The 19,027-nt window shown below is 38.4% G+C and overlaps 1 long non-coding RNA gene across 1 annotated transcript in view; it reads right to left on the bottom strand.

The window, feature by feature from the left end:
* Window positions 1-1,288: 1,288 nt before the first annotated feature.
* LOC113924406 overlaps window positions 1,289-19,027 on the bottom strand; it is a 51,786-nt gene continuing 34,047 nt past the window's right edge. Inside the window, exons 2-3 of the long non-coding RNA XR_003520664.1 lie at window positions 6,255-6,368; window positions 1,289-1,378 (exon numbers count right to left, since the gene is read on the bottom strand). This is a non-coding gene — a long non-coding RNA (uncharacterized LOC113924406). The remainder of the gene's footprint in view (window positions 1,379-6,254; window positions 6,369-19,027) is intronic.

Below are 19,027 nucleotides of genomic sequence, written 5' to 3'. Positions count from 1 at the left end.
CATTTTCCACGCTCAAAGCAACATCCAACTTCTGTCATCTTCCCAACATGATGTACTGGTTGGTTTCCCTGTCCTTTGCACATGCTCTTCTCAACTTAAAAGGCTATTGAAATGTCTGATACAAGATGACAGATTGTTAGATAAACATATAAACTGATGAACAATAGATTTGTTAACTCCATATATCCAATTGTTCTCCAAACACATTCTTTCACACTTCAGATCTTACATCCTTTAGGAAGGAGGCAGTCTAAATATATATAGGATCAGAGTGAGAATAAAATCTTCCAGACGGGTAGGGTATCAGCCTAGAAGTAAGGCACTGCACTAACAATCCACAAAGATACATGAAAAGACAAAACCCTGTAATGGCAATATTCATCAAAGCTTTAGCAACGTCATTTTTCCCAAACCACATTTTTACTAATGGTAACATTCAATGGATATTGATTAGAAACCAAAGGCCTTTGAATATATTCCACAAACCCCACCAGAATACAGAAGGCCTGAAAACTGTAGGAAAAAAATGTGTCTGACTCCAGCCATATACCACGAATTCTGGGATGCAGGGGATATATTTCCTTTAAAAGAGGACCTGGCTCAACTGCCTTAGAATTATAACTCATTCACCCCAGAATCTGGTCCTCCTCTCAGCTGCTTCCCCACCAGATCCTTTATTTTCGAAGCCACAGAGAACTAAAGCTCTTAATATACAATGCACTAGTAAGCAGAACTATACATTTCTATGCGCTGCATAAGGAACTGTGAAAATAAATAAAGAAACCTCATTTAAAATGGGAGTCGGGAAGCCCCGAAGCAGAAACTCTCTTGTAAGCACCTCTCATTGCAGCCAACATCACCAGCAGGAAAAAGGAAGATAATTATTTCCACAAGGAAAGGCGCTTTTCACATAAGAATTTATCTCCTTCTTTTAAGAAAAGGAAGAAGCCCCCTGCCCAGCAACAATGCACTAGCCACCACCTGCAGCCAGTGAGAAACCGCCGCAACCTCAACTCTTGTTCTTCTCCAATAAGCTTCTGCTCAGAACAATCCTCTCCCAATTTCCTCCCACAACCTCAGAAAAGTTGACCTTCCCTTTGTCTCTTTGAACTTGCCTATGGTTACCCAGAGCTGGCTAGTGCCGAACTGCAATTCCTCTGCTATTCCCGAATAAACTCATTATCTTTACTTAAATAAAATTATTCCTTGCTCTGGTAAAAGTTAACAAAACTGCCAAACAGGATAAGGAAAAGCGCTAGAAGCAAAAATAGAAGCGCTGGTAACTTACCTTTTCTTTAGGAGAGGATGCCTGCGGGCAGGGCCTGGTCTGGCTGGGGGGTGCGGTGTTTCCCAGGAAGGCAAACTGCACAGTTGGAGCCTGATGTAGGAAAGACAACATTAGGGTTCAAAGCCCAGGGCCAAGAAAGAATTCTTGAGACATCTTTGGTGCAAAAGGTGATTTTATTAAAGCTCGGGGACAGGACCAGTGGGCAGAAAAGAGCGGCAATGGGGTCATGAGGAGCCGCTCATCATATACTTTCAAATTAGGAGGGGGTTAGGAATAGCGTAAACCTCTAAGGAATTTTGGAAGCAAGGTTTCTAGGACCTTAAGGGGGCTAGCTATTGTTGGGAAAAGGTCATTTATTACCATCTAATGAAACCTTTGTCATGAGACCCTTCAGATGTGTATCGGTGGGCCATATGCTTGGGGGATGATTGCCAACACATATTTTGGGGGGGGGGGTTAGAGATAAAGGAAGTTTCCAAAGGAATTTTTATATGTTAAAGTAAACTTACAGGGTCTTGAGGGTCGGGCTAAGATTGCCTTTTGCCCTTAGCAAAGTATCAACATCCAGGCAGCTTCCTTATCACTCTGCCTGTTTCAAGGACTTGTCAGTGGGCTGTAGGTAGTAAGGAAATTTAGTGATTTTTCTTCTGCCTTTGTTTCCTACATCAGATCCCCAAGGGTGAGCTTTGTGGTTTGGGGTGTGCCGCAGGGGGATAAGCCCAGGTCCAGATGATGGTGTAGGGAAAGGATGGGCTGGGGTGCACTGAGCTTCCGGACAGCTCAGAGAACAACTAAAATCAGACCAGAGATGAGGCTGCTCTGACGGCTCTGACCACTCTTCCCAGAGGAAGTCCTATCTGGCGGGATCTCCGGAATTCTACAGGTACGGGCAAGGGAGTCCTGGGCTGAGAAACATCTGGGTGCCCCAGGTACTTGGAGACCCCTTGTCCCAGACTCATCTGAAAGGAGCTTGGCTCAGGCCACCTAGCAAGCAAATCCCAGTCCTTGTCGATGCCTCCCACAACGCCCCAGAGTCTCACCGTGCTGCCTTGCCCCCGGTTCCAGCCGTGTATGGGGGGCCCTGGCTCTGAACAAAATTCTATGCAGGGGTAGGAACGCTCTAGACCAGAAGAGGGGAGTAAACTGTGCAGGCACAGGCTGCAAGTCTATCAGATTTCCAGGAGGCATCCTGTCCGTGACAGTGACACAAAATTCTCTCGCGGGCCATGGGGCAATCCTACGTCTGCTGAGTCCCAGAGCCACAACAACCAGAACATTGGTTCTGTTATCCTCCTTGGGCCTGTTGTTCCTTCCAGCAGCAGTGGGGTATTCTAGAATTGTCCCAGGAAACCACGCCTGCCTGTTCCTGGAGCCCTTCCCTTTAGGAATAGCCTCAGGGCATTAGTCTCTTTCTGATCTCCCCTGACCTCCAGCAGAAGAAGCAGGCCTCTTCACCCAAGCCCCTGCATCAGGTAATGTTCTCCTCTTTTGAACACCCAACGAGGATGCCCATTGGCCACAGCCGGAGCCTGATCCAAGTGGGTCGATTGTGGCATTTCTCAGGAAGGCAAACAGGGTGCAGCTGGGGACCAGAGGTATGCTTAGTGGGTCTGGTGGGGGTGGGGAGGACAGGGAGTAATGCCAGGTGCAGGTGGAAGGTGAGGGAGAGGATGGTCTAGGAGGCTCAGAGCATCAGGTACAACTTTTACACCCCTCACTTATAATGAAGGACCGCCAATGGAATATGATTCACTTACCAACAGGAAGATACTAACAGCTGAAGCTGAAATGAGCCCTCCCACAGAGCCTCAGTGGATGAGTGTCTATGCTGCTCAACAAATACAGCCTAAAGGCTGAGAATACAGAAGTGCCTTTCAGGGCTAGATGCCAGCGTGTAAGTGGACACTGAAAAATGTTAGGACACTACATCCTTTACCTAGCCACCTAGTGGAAAATGAAACATTTCTCTTCAAGAGTGAGTAGGTGGAGTGGAAAAAGGTCATGAGATTTCTGAAAAGATGTCTACAATCAAGGAAAAGGAGCCACTGCTTTGAAGGCTTAGAAGAAAAACATCACTAAAAAGGTTTTCTCCAAAAGATAGAAAAAAAATTTGGAAGATGCTCAAGAGTAGGTGGGTCCGTATGTAACAAAATGGATGGCCTGCCATGACAGCAGGAATACAGAATTATCTGTCTGAGAAAATGTCTCAAAAAATCTCAGCCACAAAACATAATTAAAGCTGACCGGGATGGCTAAGAAAGCAGAAGAGCCCACCACAGATTATCAAGTGAGTCTTAGGGAGGAAAATTTGCAGAAACTCTCTCAGAAAGTAAAGGCAAAGAACAAAGGTAATAAAGTAAATACGAACAGGATACACACAGGAACTGAGAGAGCTAATCTAACAAATAGAGGGTCTCAGAGAAAAAGCAAGAAAAATTGAAACAGAATGAAGAATCAAAGATATAACAAAATAAGCTTTCTGGCTTAAAAAAAGATACCGAATCAAAATACCTCACCAAATCATAGGCAAAAATAGTGGAGAACACATACAGACAAACACTCCTTGGTAATTAAACACACCAGCAGGGGGCGCCTGCGTGGCTCATTCAGTTAGGCGTCTACCTTCTGGTCAGGTCATGATTCTGGGTCCTGGGAACCACCCCCGACTGTGTCACTGGGTTCCCTGCTCGGCGGGGAGCCTCTTTCTCCCTCTTCCTCTGTCCTTCCCCCCTTCTTGTGCTCTCTCTCAAGTATGCTCTCTCTCTCTCAAATAAAAAAAAAAATCTTCAAAAAAAAAAAAAACAATTAAAAAGCAAACCCTGATTTGGGTTTTAAACAAAATAAAGCTAGCTATGTTTCTTACAAGAATACTAAAATAAACTGACAGAGAAAACTGGAAAATTTAAAAAAAGAACAAAAACACTTTGGACAAAAGCATCCCAAAGAAACAGGAATGATCATATTAAAATAAGGATGATAATGTTTCACAAAATATTATTTTTTCTTTCATAAATCATGTCCCATACCATATTAAGTGTAATTCTTCATGGGAGTAGAGAAAAATTAAAACCTAGGTTAGAGAAGTCACTGATCAGCGTTGAAACCACATCATAAGACTGGTCTGAGGGGAGAGTTGCTGCTATTTCTGCCCCCACCATCACTCACACTGGCAGAAAAGAAAGTCCCACACAGAACTTCTTTCTTTCTGAACTGACTTGCAAGACAAAATCTCAAATGGGGAAAATTTCTTTCACAATCCAGTGCCCCGTGACGAGGAGTTGGGCAAAGGGAGAAAATCTAAAACATTAAGCTTTTAAGCCGAAAGACATTAAAGTCTTAAAAATGCTAATTATTATATATAAGAATGATTTTACCAGATTAGACTGTTTAGTTATCTCTCTGTACTCAGTGTGTGTGTGCGTGTGTGTGTATGCATTTGCACTGGAAAGAGACACATAGAAATTCTTTAGTGTGTAAATTCTATCAAAGGAATCTACACTCTTTTTTTTTCAAGATTTTATTTATTTATTTGTTAGAGAGAGAGAGCATGGGCAAGAGAGAGTGAGCAAGAGAGAGTGAGCAAGGAGCCTGATGCGGGACTCGATCCCAGGGCACTGGGATCATGACCTGAGCCGAAGGCAGACGCTTAACCGACTGAGCCACCCAGGCGTCCCAGGAATCTACACTCTCTTTGAACATTAAAAAATGGAGTACAAAGTGACTGGGACTTGCCAACATGACACATAACATTTAAGAACATAGATTCTGGATCCAGAATGCCTGGTGTAGGATCAAGTTTAACCTCTCTGTGTCACAGTACCTTCATACATTAAATGGAATAATAATAATACCTACTACATAGGGTTGTGGTAATGATTTAAAAAAATGATTAAATAATACCTACTACATAGGGCTGTGGTAATGAAGAAAACTCTAAATTAGAGTAGCAGAGGCAAGAAGCAGGTTTGGCTCACCTAACAGAGCCACAAAAACATAACCCACAGAAGCACAAACAATGCAATAAATCTAAGAAACAATGGGAAACAGGGTTTTGTTTTTTTTTTTCTTTTTAAAGATTTTATTTGTTTATTTGAGAGAGAGAGAGAGAGAGAGAGAGAACACAAGTGGGGTGAGGGACAGAGGGAGAAGCAGACTCCCTTCTGTGCAGGGAGTCTGACCTAGGGCTCGATCCTGGGATTATGACCTAAGCTGAAGGCAGATGCTTAACCAAATGAGCCACCCAGGCACCCCGGGAACCAGGATTTTAAGCACCACAAAAACTTTCCCTCTTCACCTCTTCTACTTAGTTTATCCTTCCAGGTCAGCAATTACTAACAAGTGCCGGTGCCTAGCCCAATAACTACAATCCATGTAAAGATGGTAACTCCCATTTGAAATCACATGGGTAAAAATGATTAACATTCATCCAGTGTTTACTTTATGTCTGGCACCTTTCTAAGCATTTTACATATAATTCATTTATTGCTCACAATAATCCAATGAGATATTATTATTTCCATTGTAGGAAAAAGAAACAGACGAGAATAATTTGAAAATTTGCCCAAGGCCACACACCTAGTTATTGATGTAGCCAAGATTTTAAACCAGTCAGTCCACATGTCAATATGTTCTCAGAACCTAAGCTGTGGCTTACCTCAGATATCTTGAAATGTATAGTGTAGGCATATGAGAGGAATACACAAATGTTAATAATATCTCTAGGTTACAATATTGTGGGTAGATTTTTTAATTTTCTCTATATTCCAAATTTACTTAAATGTACATTATTACTTTTGTTAAGTGGATAAAAACAATAAAATTTTATTTTCAATATTCAGACTCCGATTCAAGATTGCACACAAAGGAAATGTATTTAGCTTATTAAAACACCAAATTGCAAAAAAAAGGAATCAACCTATTAAAGAAAAGAAAATTGGGAGAAATCAGGAGATAGAAATATACTTACAGATGAAACAGGTTGGAGGAAATTGTAATCCAGAAGACAGTATGAAGCAACTGCAATGGAAGTGGGAGCCATTCTGTCCATCAGAGTCTAGGAAAATTTCTGCGCTCAGAGACTCTAGGAACAAAGGAAGAACAGCTGAAAACAAGAGGAATTCCTTCAACATCTGCACACAGAATAACTGCATTAGTCAACCCACTACCCACTTGCTCATTTAGGGAGCAGAGAACAGCCAAGCATTTTCCCCAAAGAGAAAAGTAATTTTTAGATTCCATTCCAAAAATAATAAGGTAAATTTCCTTGGAGCTAAGAATTCTTATATGGATAGTGTTCACATGTGGGTGCCTGGTCCTACTATGATACCTCCCTAAATATAACAAACATGCTAAAATATCTAGGGTAACTACTTCAAGAAAAGAAATGGACATAGTCTCTAAACTGATCCAAGATGAAATAGAAAACCTGATTGGTCCTATAAACATTAAATAATCTAACTAAATGCCAAAATCCTTTCTACAATTAGAGAAGAAAAAAAATTGAAGAGAATAAAAAGAAAAAGTTTCATTGATACAAATAAATGAAATAAAAATATATACTGAGAAAATATAAATTAAAAAGTGGAAAAAACAGCACAATATAAGAGGGTAGAAATGAGCCCAAATATTTAATAATTAGAGCAACTATAAAGGAGCTAAAATTTTCCAATTAAAGGCCTGAGATTTTTTTTTTCAGATTATTTTTGACAATTCGGCCAAAAACTGTTTATAAAAGACACACTTAAATATAAGGACATAGGAAAGTAGAATATAAGAAAAATTGGTATATATGAATCAAAAGAAAGCTGAAATAGCATAATTGATATCAAATACAATAAAGTTTAAGGCAAATCACATCACTACAAATAAAAAGGACCACCTCTTCTTTGCAGGAGGTTAAATTCACTAGGAAGACATCATAATTTTGAAGTTATACAAACATAATAATAGTTTCAAACAGAGCCAGTCTTCATTATTCATGGATTCTATATTTGCAAATTTACCTACAGGGAAAACCTAATTTGTAACCCAAAAGCAATACAGCACTTTTGTGGTCATCCATAGACATGCAGAGAAGAAAAAAATTTGAGTAGCCCGAAATGCACATTTCCAGCTAAAGTTGAACAAGGTGATACTCTGACTACTTGTTTCAGTTTTCATACTGTAACTAGGTATCTTTTTCATAGCCTATTTAATGCCACGTTTTTATTTTTGTGCTTTTTGTTGGTGATTTTACTGCTTAACATTGCCCCCATGTATACGCCTGTAGTTTTGTAGTTTCTATAAGCATTAGAAGGGTGCAATTTGCCTCACAGAGAAAATACATGTGTTAAATGAGCTTTGTTCAGGCATGAGTTCTAGCAATGCTGGTATGAATTCAATGTTAATGAATGAACAGTATATATTAAATAAAGTGTCTTTAAACAGAAACATACATAAAATAAGGTTATATATTGGTCAGCTCACAAAGATAGTGTTATCAGAGGCTCACAGGTAACCTTGTATTTCCCCAGGAGTAATGGTTCAATATTCAATGTTTCCGTATTCATGGTAAATTTATAGAACGTAAGTACCAAGACCAGTGAGAATTGACTACATATAAAGCAAAAACTGACAGAATTACAAGTAGAAACTGATAAACCCACTATCAAAATGAAAGATTTAATACACTTCTTCCAGTTTCTGGAAGATCAAACAGACAAAAATAACTCAGTAGGAATATAGGAAATTTTAACAACACAACTAACATATTCTGTCTACAGACAAAGCAACATCAAGTCATTGTGATAGGATATAATGACAAGAATTCAGTGTCATTTTTGTGTTATTCTTATAAAGATATATAATCTGGTTTTAATTATGAGGAAACATCTGACAGAACCAAACAGATATATTCTACAAAATAATGAGCCTGCACACTTCAAAACTGTCAATGTCATGAAAGAAAAGGACTGAGGAACTATTCCAGATTAAAGAAGGCTAATAGACATGCAACTAAAAGCAAGACATGATCCTGAATTAGAATCTATGAAGTCATATAAAATATAGCTATAACAGACACTATTAAGAGAATTGATAAAATTTTAATATAGATATTATTAGAATAGAGATAATATTGGGGAAATTGATGATACTTGATTATGTACCGTGGATTAGACAATAGTACAGTACCAGTGTTACATTTCCTGATGTCAATAATTGCACTGTGGTTATATAAGAAATTATTGTTGATTTTAAGAAAGCTCCACCGGAGTACTTAGGGGTCATGAATATGATGTTCACAACTTACTCTCAAATGGTTAAAAATGAAATATAATAGGGAAGGGTGGGGAGGAGAGAGAGAGAGGATATCCTGAAGTAAATGAGAGAAGAATAAATAAATGGTGAATCTGAGTAAGGGGCATACAGGAATCCTTTGTACTACTCTTGAAACTTTTCTAAGGTTAAAATTATATCAAAATTTAAACATTACAATAACAAAAAATTTAGGTACAGAAATGAGGCTAGAATAACTGGAAAAGCATGATACCTGAAAATGATCGAGTACCACTGGTAGCCATTAGGCTCTGGAAAAAAAAAAAGTATTTATTCATTCAAAGAAATTAATTGAGCACCCACATTCATCAGGTATTGTGGCCAGGCACTACAGATATTAAAAATCACATACACACTTGGGAGAGTATCTTGACATCAGAAGAGCAATTTTCCAATCTCTGCAAGGCAGACCAGTAAGAGCAAAACAGAAGGCAGAGCCCCATTTGGAGAGCATCATTAAGAGGAGCAGTTCAATATTCACTTTCAGTATTCATGGTAACTTTATACAACACAATTATCAAGACTGATGAGAATTAACTACATAAGGCAAAAACTGAAAGAACTACAAGTAGTTATCAAATATAAGACTTAGAGCCAAGGACCCAAATGGAAGCCTCATTATAAAATTCAAGAAACAAGGAGCCCCTGGGTGGCTCAGTTGGTTAAGCATCTGCCTTCGACTCAGGTGAGGATACCAGGGTCCTGAGATCGAGTCTCACGTCAGGCTTTCTGCTTAGCTGGGAGCCTGCTTCTCTGCCTGCCCCTCCCCCTGCTTGTGTTCTCTCTCTCTCTCTCTCTCTCTCTCTCTCTATCAAATAAATAAAATCTTTGAAAAAAAACATCAAGACACACAAGATAGGTTACCTTAAAAATAAAGTGTTTTTGTAAAGGGCTTAGGTGTGAAGAACAGTTCAGCCAGAATGTATAGATCAATTGATAACTACTGTTTAGAAGGGCAAGAATCAGACTTGCCCTGATACTGGGAAATAATCAGAGAGTGTGATGTATATGAATAATCCAATAAATTAAATCAAATAAAATTTAGCACACTGTGAGTTTAAGACTCAGCTCATGGCTTAACATAATTGTGCATTATTCCTCAAAATCATCCTCCCACCTAATTTGGTCCTTTATCACCCTGTACACAATCCCAAAGACACAGGATCAGAGTATTTGCTACATTATGGGAAACACTGGTATGTATATATATCTCCTCGCCTAAATTTTCCTAGGGCAAAAATTATTTCCTTTTCATCTCCCCTTTCCAACATCTTATGCTGTGCTGGACACAGAATAAGTTCTAAATTAATGTTTGATGAATGAATATTAATTCAAAAGACATCAAAATTATAGCAGCTGTTACCAAAAAAAGGGAAAGTAAGAAACAACCACATTATTCTTTTTAAGATTTTAATTATTTAAGAGAGAGTGTGCACGCACACGTAAGCATGAGTTGGGGGGAGGCAGAGGGAGAAGCAGACTCCCTGCCGAGCAGGGAAACCAAAAAAAGTTTTAAATGTTGAGAATCCAGGGGTGGCTCAGTCTGTTGAGCGGCTGCCTTCGGCTCAGGTCATGATCTCCAGGATCCTGGGATGGAGCCTCGCACCAGGCTCCCTGTTCAGTGGGGAGCCTGCTTCTCCCTCTCCTCCCTCTTTCTCCCGGCTCGGCTCGTGGTCTCACTCTCTCTATCTCAAATAAATAAAATCTTAATAAATAAATAAATAAATAAGAAGAAGAATAAATGTTGAGAACCCAGAAGAAAAATGCACTGGATATGAAAGAGATGTTTTCTCTTTCTGGCAAGATCCAACATCTCCTTCCCTCACTTTATTAGCTTCACAAAAGAACTGAAATCTGAGAAGCCATGTTTTTGAAAAAGATGAGAGTTCCTTTAGCAGCGAAGACTTCCTTAGTGCATTAATATTAAGTTCATGGTTGAATGTGTAATATAATTCCCCTTGATGTGTAACCACAAATTGGTTACCACACTTGATATCTTGAATGCGACATAAATAGTCTTAATCCTTCCAGCTGAAATAAAACTTAGATCTAAACAGCTAAAAAATCAGAACTGAAATTGAGAAGTAAATATGGACAGAGTCCAAGATCTTGCAGCTTGGCCTACTCCTTCTGGAAAGAGCATTATCATTTGTTATTCTGGCATTGTGTTAAACATGTTTTCATCTGCAGAAAGCCTGAGTTCTTTGCTACAGACCAAATATTCGGATTTGATTCCCCTTGCTTCCTTACACAGACTTAAAAAGCCAATCGACTTATTATGAAGTAGTAGCCTGATTTTGGAGACAAGTTCTCAGAATGGCCAGAATACAGAATACTTTGCCCAATGCCAAAATTGAGCATCAGAGTAGAGTAGCAATGATATAAGAACTGGAAGCATGAATAAATGTTAATCTGTATTTGTCCTCTTTTCTATCATTTAGTTTCTACTTTTTTAGTTTCTAATAATTTCCTCCTGGGGAAACAAAAACATCTATCTCAGATCTTTCCGTCCTCCATGGAGCATCATGCAATCTTACAGTTGGATTATGACTTTTGAGCGATGTTCTTCCAACTCATGCCACACAGCACAACGGTGCACACTGAACAGGATAGAGGAAGTGGAGATAGTCTTTCCCCCATCACCAGGGAATATGATGGACTGAGCTCCAGCCAGTTACCTCCAGAGTTAATTAGCTCATTGAACTGTGTGACACAAATATAGTTGTCTTTTGTGACATGATGTAAAAAAGGTTGAGATCCACTAACTTGGAGATCACATAGTCTAACTTCCTCAAAAAGAAACACTTGCTACAATTCTGGCACAGGATTATTTGAGGTCTGTTTGTATGTTTTCCATGACATATTTTTCTTCATGAAATAACAATTCTTTTTGAAAAATCTTCCAGAGAAAGAAGTTAAAAACAATCTCCATCTATCTTCTGTGAATTGATGCAAATCTTGACATTTGGACACATAGTGAATACAACTTCACGTGATACAGTTTTGAATTTCAGGATGCAGATATTAAGTCTTTTGTTAGTTACTGCTTCTTCAGGACATACATTTTTAATTACCTCAAGTGTTTCTAAAATGACAAGGCTCAAGAACCTTTCACAATTTAGCAATAATCTCATTTACATGAAAATGTTTCTTCTTAAGATGCAGGGTCTAATATCTGAATACCAGATGTAATTAGATCAAAGCTTATTAAAGTGTGCCTATTATTTCCTCAATTTTATTTAGTCAAGAAGAGAAAGGGATGTTTTTCTTTTTTCTTTTTAGAAATTTCATAATTTTTGTTTGCACTGAATATGTGGTCAATGAAAAACCTCAGCATATTTTATGTGAACCACTGTTGAATCAAATCATATCTTCTTCACTGTGTACTGACTCATTTTTTAATTAATGAGCTTTATTTTTATAGAAATTTTAGGTTCATAGAAAAAGTGAGCAGAAAGTACAGCGTTCCCATATACTCTCTCTCCAAACACATCAACAGCCTCTCACACAAGACATTCCATAGCAGAGTGGTATATTTGTTAGTGATGAACCTACATCAACATCATTATCACCCAAAGTCCATAGTTTGCATTAGGGTTCACTCTTGATGTTGTACAGTCTATAAGTTTTGACAGATGTATAATGATGTGTATCCACTATTACAGTATTGTATGAAATCATTCCACTGGCCTACAAATCCTCTGTGCTCTACCTATTCATCCCTCTGACATCCCTAACCTCTGGCAACCACTAATCTTTTTATTGTCTTCACAGTTTTGCCTTTTCCAGAATGTCATGTAGCTGGAATCATACAGTATGCGCCTTTGCAGATTGGCTTCTTTCACTTAGTAATCTGCATTTAAGGTTCCTCCATGTCTTTTTTTTTTCTCATGACCAAGTAGGTTTATTTCAGGGATACAAGACTGATTCAATATTCAAAAAATCAATGTAATCTACCATACTAACAGGGAAAAATAAAATTCACATGATCATAGTGATCAGTACATAAAAAGCATTTGACAAAATTCAATACTCGTTCACGATAAAAACTCCTAGAAAAATTAGAATAGAGGGAATCTTCCTCAACTTGATAAAGAGCACGTGCAAAAAAACCTGACACTAACATACTTCATAGTAAAAGACTGACCTGTTTGCCCTGAGACTGGTAGAAGACAAAGACATCGTTTTTGCATTGTACTGGAGCTTCTAACCAGGAAAATTACCCAACTGAATTTCTTCCACGAGTTTTATTGAGATATATTAACAAATAAAAGTATAGCAGGAAGGGAAAAATGAAGGGGCGGGAAACCGGAGGGGGAGACGAACCATGAGAGACTATGGACTCTGAGAAACAAACTGAGGGTTCTAGGGGTGAGGGGGCTGTGGGGATGGGTTAGCCTGGTGATGGGTATTAAAGAGGGCACGTACTGCATGGAGCACTGGGTGTTATATGCCAACAATGAATCATGGAACTCTACATCAAAAACTAATGATGTAATGTATGGTGATTAACATACATAATAAAAATAAAATAAATAAATAAAAGTATATATATTTAAGGGGTACAACATGATGATTTGACATTGACATGTGTATACATTGTGAAATGATTATCACAATCAAGTTAGTAACACTTTCATCACCTCACAGTTACATCTGTGTGTTTGGTGATGGTGGGTGGGGGAAGAACACTTAAGATCTAAATCTTTTAGCAAATTTCAAGTATACAATACAGTGCTACTAACTATAGTCACCATGTACATATTGGATCTTCAGAACTTATTCACCTTATAACTGAAAGTTTATATTCCCTTTGACCAATATTCTCCCATTTCCCTGCCCCCAGGCCCTGGTAATCACCATTCTCCTCTTCATTTCTAGGAGTTTGACTTCTCTTAAAACTCATTTTATTAGGGGAGTCTGGGTGGCTCAGATAGGTAAGCATCTGACTCTTGGTTTCAGCTCAGGTCATGATCTCATGGTCTTGAGATTGAGCCCCAAATTGGGCTCCACGCTCAGCATGGAGTCTGCTTGAGATTCTCTCCTTTTCCCTCCCTTTCTGCCCCTCCCCACCATCACATTTTCTCTCTCTCTCAAATGAATAAATAAATAAATAAATAAAATCTTTAAAAAAACAAAACTCATTTTATTAAATATAAAGACAGTAATATCCTTTTCTTCTGTCATATTTATATTTACTTCTCACCTGAAAATAAAATTTTTATCCCTGTTCTGTATTCAGTTAGTTTTTAATTGTTGATAACCTTCTGAACATGACCTTTTTTAGAGTTCTTCAGTCAGGTAAAATTAAACTGCTAATTGCAAAGCATGTCATACCAGATAGGACAGTATCATATGGCACACCAGTAAGAACTTCTCCACAACTTGGCATCTAACCACCTAAATATCACCAAAGTATTTATCTGTAATCTTTCCCCTTATTTCTTTCTTTATTGTGTTGTAAATAAAAACAAAGTCATACAAAGTCATACAGAGTTTATTAGTTAAGTAATGCCAGCTTACTGTAACAAACCAACCTAAAAACAGCTCAAATACATTAAACTTTTATTTCTTCCTCCTATAAAGACTAAAAAGTATTCCTGATTTACTAAAACTGTCCTTCAAGCAGTAATACAGGGATACAGACTCCTGTCTTAGGGCTCCACCGTCTTCAATATGTGGCTTCAAAGGTTGTCATGCTCCTCTGTATCAAGTTGGAGAAATATAAAAAAGCAAATGAAGAAGGCATATTAGACTGTTAAAAATCCTGACCTAAAATGTGAATCATACGGGGCACCTGAGTGGCTCAGTCGGTTTAGCATCTGCCTTCAGCTCAGGTCATGATCCCAGGATCCTGGGATCGAGTCCCACATCAGGCTCCTTGCTCAGTGGGGAGCCTACTTCTCCCTCTGCCTGCCGCTCCCCCTGCTTGTGCTTGCTCTCTCTCTCTCTCTCTCTCTCTGACAAATAAATAAATAAGATCTTTAAAAAAATAATAATAAAAATAAAAAATAAAAAGTGAATCATAAAATGGGTAAAAATAATTGTTAACTGGAAAACCACATCCCAGTGACAACTCCACATTATGGAAGAAGGGACACAATTTTGAGGGAGGCTACTTTATTTCTTTAAAATAGTCCATCCCTTTGGCCATCTTTTTCTTCAAGTCAAGCTCTCCCCAGGGGAGACCATCCAAAGTCCATCCGGTAGCCATCCACATCAATGTCCAGAACATCCTGATGAAATGCAACTTCTTCACCACGTCCAAATGTGGCTCCTCATGATCCTATAAATTAACAAACTAGCTTCTACTCACCACACATATTTTTTTCTCTCTTTCACTCAGAAAATAGAGGAGCAGGGACAGGAAAACTATAATAAAAACTCCCAACAGGGAAAAAGTCACAGCAACAATTAACTCCCGAGGGATAGATGTTATTAATGCCTACATCTTACCTGATGGTAGAGGATGTTCCTAGATTAGACTATAATCCTGCTCTTTGGTAGGAACTCTTTTGCCCATTGCTGTCTATTGACACTGGCTCCAGCCTTAGAAGGTTTGTCCTTGTTCCTTACCTCTCTGAATACTGAGGTGTAAGCCTTCTTTGGGGTCTGTACAACTTGCAGAGCCTATTCCCTGCGGATGCAAGTTTGGGGGTCCAAAAATGGTTTTACAGTTACAGGTCGTTTCTAGGCCGGGTTCATGGAGGGGCTGGGAATAAAATCCTTCAACATCTGGGGCACCTGGGTGGCTCAATTGGTTGGGCATCCAACTCTTGATCTCCGCTCAGGTCTTGAGCTCAGGGTCGTGAGTTCAAGCCCTGTATTGGGTCCAGCACTGTGCCTGCATTAGGTTTGGAGCCTACTTAAAAAGTAAAAAATAAAAAATCCCTCAACACCTTAGTAGATTCCAATTTATCTATTCCCACTCAGTTCCATGTGATGGAAAACATGGCCAAATTTCTTTCCTAAGTATAATTTTCAAGCCAACCTGATTTCTTTAGTTCTTCACTCTCATGCTATTCTCTTGAACTCAGTGTTGTCTACCTTGAAGCCATATGATACTTTATGCTTGACTGAGAAGAAAACACCCATAGTCTGATCTTTGTCCCACTATTGTTTACCTGGAAAAATCTTAATAACTGTTACTTAAACCCTTTTTCAGTTTTATTTCTTCCTGTTCAAGAATGTAGGAACAGGGGCAAAGAACTAAAGAAATCAAGACCCACGGGGCACCTGGGTGGCTCAGTTGGTTACGTGTCTGCCTTCGGCTCAGGTCATGATCCCAGTATCCTGGAATGGAGTCCTCTGTTGGGCTCCCTGCTCAGTGGGGAGTCTGCTTCTCCATCTCCCTCTGCAGCTACCCCTGCCTGTGCTCTCTGTCAAATAAATAAATAAAATCTTGGAAAAAAAAGAATGTAGGAACAGACATCTTTTACAACTTTGCAAGACCCAAAATTTCTGGAATCTTTCTATCCCCTTTTATTTCTGCTTTCAAACTGCCAAGTCTTCCTGTACATGTTTTGTTTTATAATACCTTGCCAAATGCAGTAAAAAGCAATCAACACACACAAAGGTGTCTACACTCTTAGAGCTATAGATTTTGTAAGTAGTTGATCCACTTCCAAGTGATTACAGTTTTGCCAAATGTTTATCCCTTACATAAAGATTTCCATCTTTCCAGCCTTCAGTGTGAATTTTCTTGCCATCTCGTGACTATTAAGCCAATGCAACATATTTTAATTATTGTTAAAGAAGTACCCTTTTTCAAGGTTCCAATTTTCATATTAATTAAAAACAAGCCAGTTGATATAACAAATAAACCACAAATTTTAAATGGCCCAAACACATTAGAAGTTTATTATTCACTCTTATAAAGCCTAAAATAAGTGTTCTTGAATCTATGGAAGACTCTCCTTCCCATGGTAATTTAGAGAACTAGGCTGCTTCCATCTATGGCATCACCATCTTCCAAGGTCACCATATTGATCTGCAGTGTTAATAGAAGGGGAAGACCCAGTGGATAAACCATATCTTAAAAACTCATATCCCCTCTACTCACATTTAATGGACATCATGGAGGCCATATAGCCAAACGGCCATATCTATTTGCAAAAAGGGTTTGGTTAGCCTTCTCTGCCTCATTCATCAATAGGAAGTTCTAAAGGCAAGTAAATTCCAATTCCTGAATAAGTCTGAGAAAATATGCACAGAACATTCATTCTAAATTAGCATATACTCTAGTACCCCAAAACTTTACTGTGAAATTTTCAGCAAATCAATACCACACCAAATAAAACAGGATAAATTGTTTGCATAGTTAATTCAAAATTGATATCTGTATTATAATAAACACACAATTAAGGAATAACAATAACAGGTGGTATTTGGTTACTGAAGTTAGACCTAAAAAAATAGAAGAGGGGAAAAACAGGAAAACACACTGTTAGAATCTAGAGTATCATTAATACTAAACCAAAATGCATTAAGAGAGGAGGTATGTGAGGGGATGGTAGCTGATGCAACACTGAAATACCACCACACGCCCTCCAGAATGGCTGAAATTTTATCGATCTATCCATCAATCAACCTGGAAATACTAACTATTAGGATGTGGAACATGTGAAACTCTCGTACTAGTAGTTAAGTGAAAATTGTGTGGCAGAATCTACCAAATCTGACCACATGCCTTCCTATTGCTTAACGAGTCCACTCCTAATTATGTACTCAACCGAAATGTGTACAGATATGTAACAGATGCATATGAGAAAGCTAATGGCAACATTATCAGTACTAGCCAAAACTCAGAATCAGCCCATATGTCCATCAACAAGAGAACACCTTTCTTTAAAGTGTATTCTCAAATAATGAAGTGCTATAAAACAATGATTAAAGACATGCTACTACTATATGCTGTCAAATGGGTAAGTGGCGAAGCATAAAATGGAGTGTAAAAAGCCAGACAAAAAAATACATGAAGCACTACTTGATTTCATAAAGTACACAAAGAGACAAATCTAATCTGCAGTATTAAAGTCAGAATAACAGTTAGCTTTTGCCTAGGGCGGGGGTGTACAGTAGGTAACAGGAGAAGCATGAGGGAGGTTTCTGAGTTGCTGGTAATGTTCAATATATTTATTTGGGTACTTACACCGTGGTGTGTTCACTCAATAACAGTAAGTTGCTATGCCCTTAAGATTTATGCACTTTTTTAAAGAGTTAACATTTGCATCACTACCTTTTCCTTTTATTATTTGTTTTCAGCTGTGGACACGATAATCTGAAAGGATTAGTCTACTAACAAAACTACACTTATTAATTGTTGGCACTATTTTTCTTCTTACACTCTTTCAAATTTTGACTAGTGAGCTATACGTCTGAGTTCACAATATTATTTACAATATTACATAAGTCAGGACAGCAGCTGTGATACTCATCAGTAATAAAATTAAGTCCACAGACACTTAGCACTTTTTAGTGCTACCAGTTACTCATGTCACCTGTCACTTGGGCACTTGTATACAAGGTTGATCACCCACAGAATGTGTTCACTTCATTAGAGTGACCATCTGACTGGTAATTCTAGTCACAGTGTCTGATCCACTAACTTGTTCCAATAATCTCGGGGGATGGGTGGGCCCGGTGATGGGTATTAAGGAGGGTACGTATTGCATGAAGCACTGGGTGTTATACGCAAACAATGAATCATGGAACACTACATCAAAAACTAATGATGTATTGTATGGTGACTAACATAACATAATAAAAAATTATAACAAAAAATAAAAAGTTAAATTAAAATTACAATAATAATAATAATAGTAATCTCTGTGTTGTCACCAAGAGCGAGTCATTACTTCTCAACTTCAAAATGTGCTTCTTTACCTTCGGCCCACAGTTTAATTCCAGGGAAGTGAACAATATCCAAAAGATTATTGAAATACTGAAAACACCCTAGATTTCCACATCCATAGTCTTGGACCTTTAGAGATCTGGGAACAATTAGTACATTGTCTCTACTTGTAGGCTTATATTAAGAAGGGAAGAGCCTGTTCCTTAATTATCCTCAATAAATGGTTTGTTGTTTGTCGCATGACTTCAAAGCGCTGCTTAAAGAGATGTGTAACAGTAACATTTATATGTTTTATATTTCAATTGAGAATCTGATCCTCTGTCTGTTTGACTGCTTTTTTCAAAGTCCTCTCTTTTGCGTTTACTCTCTGCTGTCTTTACGAGCTTTGAAAGCGAATGAGACATCTTTCTAGACTTAAACACCTTTCATGCCAATGTATTAGTTTTAACTCAAGCTTTTTATTTTTCTTTTTTGGGGGGTAGGTAGTGTTCAATTTACTCTCTTGGGCATTTTTCTAAGTGCTGGATATACAGCAACAACTGAGACATAACCTTGCCCCCCCAAAAACTCAC

The sequence above is a fragment of the Zalophus californianus genome, chromosome 4 (assembly GCF_009762305.2).
Source record: "Zalophus californianus isolate mZalCal1 chromosome 4, mZalCal1.pri.v2, whole genome shotgun sequence".
In the NCBI taxonomy this organism is placed as follows: Eukaryota; Metazoa; Chordata; class Mammalia; order Carnivora; family Otariidae; genus Zalophus; species Zalophus californianus.
The sequence above is the reverse complement of the archived record's forward strand: the minus strand, read 5'-3'. Positions and strand labels throughout refer to the sequence as shown.